We start from the raw sequence: 8821 nt of genomic DNA, 5'->3' as shown, positions 1-8821 counted from the left end.
AGAGAGAGAGAGAGAGAGAGAGAGAGAGAGAGAGATTCTTGTCATTGGTGTCATTGAACAGTTGAAAGAAGTAGAACTTCCATTTAGGTTACAGCTCTTTTTCCAATCCATTTTATTTACTTCGCTCTTAGATTGGTAAATACAATCCCTTTGGTGCAAGTGATTTCTTAGTAGTTAGGAGAATTTTGTTTGGCTAGTTTTCCCCTCTTTAGTCACCCTGGTCCTCCCTAACCCTATGTTGGTGTAAGACTTAGTGTGGAGACCCAATAAGCTTTAGATGACTGTAGCTAAGAACTCAGAACTCAGGAGATCTGCCAAACTGAGCTTCCTTCAGTAGCAATAGGGGCATACTCTTCCACTTTGATATCTAGTAGGTGGTTAACAAATGTTTGTTGATTCATTGGTTGATTGATGGAGGTAGAAAAAAAAGGAAAGTGTTATTAGAATATTTCTAGGTGTCTTTGGGCAGAAGGTTCGTGAAGAGGAAGTATTTGGAACTGGGTTATAAAAGTAGATTTGAGCTAGATCAAAGAGAACTATGCTAAAAATCTACCTGATAGATTGAATATCTTTGGAAAAAAATTTATACTGAAGGGCACCAAAAATCCTTATGGAAAGCCTGCATATATTTAGTCATCTATATGAATTCTTTATAAACCTTTATATATATATATATACATATATATATATATATACACACATATAGAAGGTTTGATTCTAAAGTAATGTAACTGATTTTTCAGTGAACAACCTAGAACTTACATCTATCTAAATAAAGGTTGTCATTTCAGAGACACTGATACCACTTGGAATATTTGGGAACTCAGCCTTAGGAATTGCCTTTACTTAAGATAAACAGAAATAAAATTAGGCCTATGATTTCATTCATGTAGGGAATGCCTGGGCAGAAGCACTCCTCTACCAAGGCAGATGGACAACTAGCCTTAGCGTGTTACTTTGAGAGACTGAAAGTTCAATGACTTGCCCATATTCACACAGGCAATGTGTGTCAGGGACTTGAACCCCATTTTCCCTGCTTCCAAGGCTAGCTCTCTATCCTTTTTTCCACACTGCCTTTCAACTATTTCCATGACTTTTTTTAAATCAAAAGAAGTTAGTATTTCTACCCTACCATTCAAGAGAACCTATTATAAACACAAAATTGGTTTTAATCATTGACTCTCCTATACAAAGTCTTTCTTATAAAACTCATAAAAAAGGTTCTGAAAGGAAATCATATAGATCCAAAGATTCCTAGAATGTTTGAATTGGAAGGAGTTTGAGACGTTATCAACCTCAAACCCCTCATTTTTCAAGAGATAAAAGGTAGGCCCTGAATGAAGCCATGACTTACCCAACATTACACAGTTCATTAGTGTCAAAATCATAACATGGTTTTTTTTTTCAAATGGTCCCATTGATTTACAGTCGTATCTTGAGTGAAAGTTAGGTATGTTGTGATTTTTAAAGCGAATACTTTCTAACACTCTCCCCTAATAATAGTCAAATGAATTCTTAAGAGTCTGATTCTCATGGACTTAATTATCCAGTTCACAGTAGGTCAGAAGTCTGACTGCTGTTTTGAATAAGCTATTAGAAATGTGGAATTGACTTTTGGGATACTTTGGCTTCCTTCTCTTCCCACAAACAAATTTGGTTTTAATGGGCCCTTCTGGATGGTAGAATTAGACAATTGATTTCATTTGAAGAAAAGCATGGGAAAACTGGGAAGAAGACCAAAAGCAGGGAGGCAGATTTTGTTTTTCTTTTAGAGTTGCCTAGGTATGAAACAGATTGCCTTGTGAGGGAGTAGATTTTGCATTATTTGAGGTCTTATAGAAAAAGCTGGATAGTCACTTTGAGTGGATGTTACAGAGATGCAGGTTGAACTGGATGATCTTTGAGGTCTCATCTAGCACCAACATATTATATGTATGTGCCTCTACCAAAATACTCTTTCATTGTCTTGTGTTGTGGAGATGACCATGGATTCTTTATGGTTATGTCAGTAGAATATAGGCCTAGCGACCTGAAAGTTGTCAGATTTCCTGCAGGTTGATGAAGACTGTGGACTGAGTTGGAGAAGGGTTGTGGTCTGTGCCAATAGAGAGGCTGTAACAACAAAAATTATAAGTCCTTGAAGCATTAAAATAAAAGGATAGACTGCGGAAGGGGTGTGTGTGTGTGTGTGTGTGTGAGTGTGTGTGTGTGTGTGTGTGAGTGTGTGTGTGTGTGTGAGAGAGAGAGAGAGAGAGAGAGAGAGAGAGAGAGAGAGAGAGAGAGAGAAAGACAGACATAGAGATAGAGAGAGACAGAGAGACAGAGAGAGACAGAAAGAAACAGAGAGAATGAGAGTTTCTATGTGTGAGAATTCAGGTATGCCCAGATGTGACCATCTATAGTGGCAATGAATCTTCTGTTGAATAAAAAGGAAAAAATAATAAAGTAAATGAAATTGAACTAATTACCTGCTTTCTTTCAACTTATGGAACCCAAGGTAGGTTTCATCACGACTTCTGTATGTGATATTTGGGGGTGGACACACACACATATACACAAACATACATCCATGCACATATACATATATGTGTGTATAAAATATTGTTAAATTATAATGTATGCAATTATATAATGCATGCACTAAATTATTTTATACATGCAGATATACATTTATATTTATATAAAATAAATGTTGTTCAGTCATTTTCAGTTGTATCTGACTCTTTGTGACCACAATTTAGGGCCTTCTTGGCAAAGATACTGGAGTGGTTTGCCATTTCCTTTTCCAGCTCCTTTTACAAATGAGACCAAGGCAAACAGGGTTAAGTGACTTGCCCAGGGTCACACAGCTAGTAAATGTCTTAGGCCAGATTTGAACTCAGGAAGATGAGCCTTCCTGACTCCAGGCCCGCCACCCTACCCACTGTGCCACTAGCTACCATATAATATACATACACACATATACTCACCTCTGTGTATGTGTGTGTGTGTATGTGCGTGCATGTGGGTGCGTGTACCAGGTACTATGCTAGGTACTTGGGAAACAAATAGAAAAACAAAGGAAACAATTGCTACTCTTGGGAAGCTGACATTATATGTAATCTATAGCACCTTGCACATAGAGGAAACCTAATTAGAAGAATTCTTTCTAATGTATAGACTTCACCACATCACTCTGTGCTTAAGAATCTTTAATTGTGTTTAGAGTAAAATACAAACAGCATTATGGTTAAGATAATGATTTATAATAATGATTCCTATGATTTTTATGGGACTCCTCATGAAAAAGGCCACTCTACCAAGCCATATTGGCAACATTTTTGGAATTTATATTCTAAGAATGTTACCAAAGGAACTGAAAATTTAAATAATTGACCCAGGGTCTCAAAGACAGTATACATCAGAGACAGAATTTGAATCCAGGCCTTCCTGATTCTGAGTCCAACTCTTTATCCACTACACCAGGCTTCCTTTCTATGTGGTGTTTAAAACCCCTTCGCAGTTTGGCTCCAGCCTAACTTTTCAACCTAACTTTAATCTATTTCTTTTCACATGACTTTATGTGCAAATGACTTTATGTCCAAATGACTACTAGCTGTTACCTGATCTTGTTTTCCTCTCTCACTTACTATACAGTCACATAAACTTTCCTCAAGACCATGTATATCTTTTGCAGCTCTGACTGTCTACTAATATCCTTTTTCTTCAAACCACTGCTATGGTACCATGTCTTTCATGAAGAATTCTCTGGTCTCTCTTGACTGAAAGTGATTATTCTCTACTTATATTTTTATAACTGTCTTTGTCTAGATCTCTCCTTTGTCCCTATCTCACTTTATCATACTTATTTCTGTGTTTGTTTTGTTTTGTTAACTTATAAGCTCCATAAAGGCAGGACCATATCTATTTCTTTAATCCCAGGGAGCCTTGCACATAGGACAAGAAATATTTGATGAATTGAATTTAATATTTACACCAATATGCAAATATGTACATATGTTTTAGTACTTTCGAAATCCCACAATTTGACCTTTGTAGGCATTCTCTAAAATAGCAGAGATCATAACCCTTCCTTGCTTGGTTGATTGTTTCCTTGAGTTACTATGACAATGCTCTGGTGATGTAATGAATACACAGACATGTACATGTATACAAGGCTTATCCATTTTTGAAATAAACACAGTATACACTTGGAGACCAGAGAGACCAGAGTTCAAATGTGATCTCAGACTCTTACTAGCTGTCTGACCCTATGCAAATCTCTTAACCCCTCCTTTAAAAACCGGAGAAGAAAATGGCAAACCACATCAGTATCTTGGCCAAGAAAACCTCATAGACAGTTGGTCCACAGGGTCACAAAGAGTCAGACATGACTGAATAACGTTGAACAGTAACAACAATTGAAGAAGACAATTTAGATGTATTCTAGCTTTAACTTCAGATCCCTTAGGGTCTGTTTAATAAACTAGAACATTAGAAGGGGAAAGGTAAAGAGGACTGTTAAAATTCTCCCCTCATTATTTTTTTTAAGCAGTCGAGGTTAAGTAACTTGCCCAAGGTTACATGGCCAGTTATTTTGTGTGGGTGTTAAGTATCTGAGGCCAGAACCGATCCTGGGTCCTCCTGACTCTGGAGCTCTTAGTCATTGTGCCACCTAGCCACCCCTCCCCCCATTATTTTTTCTGTTTTTGTATTCTCCTTCTCTCTCTTTCATGTATGCCATGGGCTGTAATGTTCTCACAGAGCAGGAAGTAACCATAGCTTGTGTCTGGTCTATTCCCTTCATTTCACAGATAAAGAAACTGAGGTGATATCAGATTTTCTTATACTATTTTGTTGAAGAAGAATTTTTAAAATAAATCCTTTTACTTTATAAAATGGGGACAGTTTAGAAAAATATGCCATTTAAATTTTAAAAAAATCTTTACAACATTAAAATACAAGAATAAAACAGGAAAATGTTTAGTATTCCCATAGGTTAGTGTCAAACTCTAGGTCCTCTTAGAGACATTAAGACTGTAACCCTGGAAATAAAGAATCATTCCTTTCTACTCTGTCATTCACTTACCAGTATCCCAGCTCCTCATTAATAGCTAGAATCAAACGTCACCTCCATGTTTGGCAAGCAGCTGCCCTGCTTGGTTTAGAGCTAAAAGCTCATGCTGGCATGGATAACAGGCTCTTCATTCCAGAAGGGTTGATATGGAATGAGTGGATGTCTGCCAGAACAATGGAGAACAAAATAAAGGCTGAGTGCAGTGTACCCAGAGAGCCTGACATTGGAGTAGGAGAAATTTGCAAAAGTTCAAAAGGCTTAAGTGTAAAAGGTTCAGGGATCTCACCTCAATACAATGGAATGGATAGGAAAGTCACATAGACTTTCACATAGATATCATGGTCCTAATCATACTCTTTCAAATAATAGATGGAGAAAAAAATAGCTGTTCTAGGGCAATCAATCAATCCATAAGCACTTATTAAGTATTTACAAAGGGCCTGAACTATACTAGATACTAGGAGTATGAATATGACTAATAGTATAGAGTCTACAAATAGTCTTTTATGAGGAGAGGTGTGCTCAGAATTCTAGCTTGGAACACTAGAGAAACTTTTCCCTTTTCCGTTTCTGATGCCAGATGCGAATTCTCTCCCTCCTCATCTCTGTCTCCTGACTTTCATGGCTTCAGGTCTCAGCTAAAATCTTGTCTTCTATGGGAAGCCCTTCCCAATTCCCCTTAATGCTGGTGCCTTTCTTTGTTGATTATCTCTTATTTGTCTTATATCTTGTTCACACATGTTGTTCAGTTATTTTCAATCTTATTTTTCATGACCCCATTTGGGGTTTTCTTGGCAAAGATATCAGAGTGTTTGACATTTCCTTCTGCAGTTCATTTTGCTGAGGAAACTGAGGCAAACAGGGTGAAGTGACTTGGCCAGGGTCACACAGCCAGTAAGTTGAGGCCATATTGAACTCAAGAAGAGGGATCTTCCTGACTTAAGGCCTGGTGCTCTATCCACTGTGCCACCTAAATGCCTTTGTTCATACATAATTTGTATGTTTTCTCCCCCATTAGACTGAGCTCCTTGAGAGCATGTATTGCCTTTTGCCTTTCTTTATATACTTAGACCTTATCACAGTGTCTAGCACACAGAAAAGCAACACTTGTTGACTTGAGAGTTCTAGTGTCTTGGAGTAGGGGTCGAAGCAGTGCGTTAGGAGTTGGGGACAAGGGATGAAGACTGGCAGAAGGAGGAATAAGGAGCTGGAAGAGGCTTGTGAAGCCTTATGTTGGCATAAGCCCCTGGGAGCCTTTCATGGTCTGTGCCAACCACCACTCCACCCCAAGCCCCACTCGTCAGGGATGTCATAAAGCTGATTTTTGCTTCAGGAAAAGAGTTAGACCAGAATACCTCTGAGGCCTCTTTTGACTCTGGGATGCTCTGAAGATCTTTAATCTAATGCAAAGGCTTTATTTTACCAGTCTACCTAGCATTATGTTAGTTGTAGGAAATTAAAAATTAAGTAGAAAACTTGAGCCCTGCCTCTTAGAAGCTTTCAGTGTCTTTAAAGAGATAAGATAAAACAATATATGAAACCATTAGAGGTTTCTGGGAGGCAGTATAGAAGTGTATTCCTACACTAAGGGAGGGTTCTAAGCTTGGGCCTAGATGACGCTGGGAATGGTATCAGTATCTTTAGGAGGTTCAAATAATCTCACTCATATATTTATTTATTTATTTTTTAAGCAATTGGGGTTAAGTAACTTGCTCAAGCTTACACGGCCAGTTATTTCTGGGTGTGGTGCTGAGTATCTGAGCCTGGATTTGATCCAGGTCATCCCGACACTGGAGCCAGTGCTCTTACTCGCTGAGCCACCTGGCCGCCCCTAAGCAATTGGGGTTAAGTAACTTGCTCAAGGTTACACGGCCAGGTGTTTCTGGGTGGTTGCTAAGTGTCTGAGCCCGGGGTTCGATCTCCAGGTCTTCTCAACACTGGAGCCGGTGCTCTTACTTGCTGTGCTGCCTGGCTGCCCCAAAGTTCTTTGGGAGTTCTCAATAATTTTTTTTTTATAAGCAATCGGGGTTAAGTAACTTGCTCATGGTTATACGACCAGTTATTTCTGGGTGTGGTGCTGAGTATCTGAGCCCAGGATTCGATCTCCAGGTCTTCCCGACACTGGAGCCGGTGCTCTTACTCGCTGAGCCACCTGGCCGCCCCTTCACTCATATATTTAAAAAAGACTTAACTAGGGAGAAAATTGGAATATTTTGTTGGTCCCCTGACTAATATGGGGTATTTTCTTGGGGAGAGTTAAGACAACCAAACTTAATATCAAAATAAAGATACCAGGGTCCATAGGATCATCAGAGTTGATGTAGAAGGGACCTCAGATATCATTTAGTACAATGCCTTCACTTTATGGACTCAACAGATCAAGGATTTAGAGTTGACTGGGACCTCAGTCTTTTCCAACTCCCACCTTTTGCAAATGAGAAAACTTGTGCCCAATGAAATCCAGTGACCTACTCAAGGTCACACATTATGCACACACAAACATACAATACATATTTACACATATATCTTTAGACATATCTTTATACATAGATATACACATATATGTGTAAATATACACATATATACACATACATACATACATATCTATCTATCTATCTATCTATATATATATATATACATACATACGCACATCTATCTTTTTATTTCTCAGAGACTTGGATATCAATCCAGGTCCTCAATCTCCACAACCAGTTTTCCTTCTACTCTATTACAAGGGTAACCTAAGGAAAATGGTGGTCCAGCAAGACTGATAAAGCAGTGTCCTAGTGGGGAAGGGTGGTGTAGAAAGCAGGAGGAGAGAAGGGAGAAAAACAGACAGGGAGGTCAGAAAAGGCTACTCTAGTATCCAGGACCTAAGGAATTGTCACATGGTTTCCTGAAGTGACGGTCTACACTTAAGAGGAGCAAAGAAATGAATTTAATCACCTGATGAAACCCAGTTGTCAGAATGGGTCTAACTCTGGCATGTTGGAAGATAGCTACAACCAATAAACCAGCTTGACCTCAGCAAGTAAAAGTGTCCCACGTTCTTAACAAAGGTGAATCTGAGCCATTACTTGGAGTAACAGCAGATACTGGGAATAGCTAAGGCATCTGCATATCATATACAGTGCAGAAAGAACTTCTGCTCTGTTCAAGGGACCCACGTATCAATCTAAAATTAGGCCACTCCTCGAAAATTCCTTCTGGGACGAAATGATTCAGCCTGTCTAGGAAAGTCTGATGACATTATTGTCATGTGTCCTGATATGTTCTTGGAAGACCAGTGACTGTGTTGGAAATTCTATTGTAAAGAGTCACATTATCTCTATTTATGAGATAGGGCTTGTCAATCCCTATGGGTACTATCCCACTACAGTGGAACCCAACACAAATCAACCTATCAGCCAGTCATTTCCATATTGGTTCAAATATAGACCACACTTCCTAAAATGAGATCTCTGAAAATAATATGTATATTCAGGATGTTCCAAAAATCTTAGTGCAGTTTTAAGCTACTAGAGCTTAAATATACACCAAACAATATTACTAATTTTAGGCCACACTTAAATTTTGTTCAAGGTACATTTGAGGTGTCAAATGCAATATATATTTGAAGCATCATGGTATTGCCTCATAAGAATGTGGGGGTGACCCTGGGTTCTTGAAGGCTCTATGCCCATACAGCATAGAGTTTTACCAAGCTAAAAGGGTGCTAGACTGTGACTGATGTCTGAGTATCAGACCAACTAAGTAAGCAGAGAC

General features: G+C 38.7%; 1 long non-coding RNA gene across 1 annotated transcript in view; it reads right to left on the bottom strand.

The window, feature by feature from the left end:
- LOC138170294 (uncharacterized) overlaps window positions 1-5238 on the bottom strand; it is a 9095-nt gene extending 3857 nt beyond the window's left edge. The window contains exon 1 of the long non-coding RNA XR_011170566.1: window positions 5069-5238. This is a non-coding gene — a long non-coding RNA (uncharacterized lncRNA). The remainder of the gene's footprint in view (window positions 1-5068) is intronic.
- Window positions 5239-8821: the final 3583 nt, after the last annotated feature.

This window comes from Petaurus breviceps, unplaced genomic scaffold (genome assembly GCF_028583685.1).
Source record: "Petaurus breviceps papuanus isolate PSGF00001 unplaced genomic scaffold, PetGlider_PUasm1.0 126, whole genome shotgun sequence".
Classification (NCBI taxonomy): domain Eukaryota; kingdom Metazoa; phylum Chordata; class Mammalia; order Diprotodontia; family Petauridae; genus Petaurus; species Petaurus breviceps.
Note: the sequence above shows the minus strand (reverse complement) of the source record. Positions and strands in the feature narration are given on the sequence as shown.